Consider the following 1,285-nt stretch of genomic DNA (forward strand, 5'->3'; position numbering starts at 1 on the left):
ATAAGAGTATTTAGATAAACTGTTGTTGGTAGATTTCCTCTTGTCACTACTAACGTGGGTTCTTGAGAATAGACTGTCTTGGAGGCTGCTGTTGAGGTCCACGTTGGAGTGCATCAAAGAGAAAGTACAACCCATGCTGATCATTGACTCTTCGGTTTCTAGACCTCAGCCACGGCTGCTCTCAGGGAAACACTGAACCTACAGAATCATGTGTAGTTTGTGTGTGTGCCAAGTTTTCTTGGGAGAAGGACCTTAAATATGGTCATGGTTTCAAAGTAGCCCTCTTCTCCAAAATCAAAGCACAGAGACTCAGTTGTCCTGCAAATCCTGGCTTCCCAGTCTCATGCCTAAGCATAGTCCCAGTACTCAAGGTACCTCCTTTCTAGACTGCTGTGGATTTCACCAGCAAAACTTCTGTTTCTACTGTCTGCTTATGTTTGGCCAACTGGGTTCTTTGTTTTCTTTTGTGAGAAGGGGGTTCACTATGGACTGCTGGCTGGCTTTAAGCTTGCTATGTAGAGCAGGGATTATCAGATTCTGTAGCTGCTTAACTCTGGAGGAGTGGGGATTATCACAACCAGCTGTTGGTTTTGTTTTGTTTTTCCAATAAGGGTTTCTCTGTGTAGCTTTGCCCATCCTGGAACAAGCACTGTTCACAGAGATTAAAGGCGTGTGTCACTACCGCAGGGCCCAGCTGTTGTTTTTTAAGATTTTTATTATTGTTATTTAAGTGAAAGAATATGTGTGTTGGTTCCCACCGTGGCCAGAAGAGCCTCCATATTGAACCCCAGTCCTCTACAAAAGCACCAATTGCTCTCAACTGCTGAGTCATTGCTCCAGCCCCGATTTTTCCCCCTTCCTTTCTCTCCTTTGTTTGTTTTGTTTTGAGACAGGGTCTCTCTATTTCTTCCTGGCTGTTCTGGAACTGGGTCTGTAGATCAATCAGACTGGCTTGGACTCACGGAGATTCTCCTGCCTCTGCCATCCAGTGTATTAAAGAATACTCCACCATGCCAGGCAGTCTCGACTTTTTTTAAGGTTTAATTTTTTGTAGTATACACAGTGATGGGTCTCTCTGTAGTTGTACATAAGTACTGCTGCTTTGTGTCTCCCGCCTTGTCTCCCCTACGCCTTCCCTGGAGGGTTCTCTTCCCTCCTGCAGATAATCTTCCCTCCTGACTCCCACTTCCCGTCACCCTGTGTTTAACCGCTCTCCCCTTGGTTTGTTTTTGTTATTGTTGCTTTGTTTGTTTTTGGTGCTCCTGGAGATGAATCTACAGCCTCA

The 1,285-nt window shown here is 45.2% G+C and overlaps 1 protein-coding gene across 1 annotated transcript in view; it reads right to left on the minus strand.

The window, feature by feature from the left end:
• Rpgrip1 (RPGR interacting protein 1) overlaps positions 1-1,285 on the minus strand; it is a 59,581-nt gene that overhangs the window by 48,157 nt on the left and 10,139 nt on the right. The gene's annotated exons all lie outside the window — the stretch shown is intronic.

Source organism: Microtus ochrogaster, unplaced genomic scaffold, assembly GCF_000317375.1.
Source record: "Microtus ochrogaster isolate Prairie Vole_2 unplaced genomic scaffold, MicOch1.0 UNK91, whole genome shotgun sequence".
Taxonomy (NCBI): Eukaryota; Metazoa; Chordata; class Mammalia; order Rodentia; family Cricetidae; genus Microtus; species Microtus ochrogaster.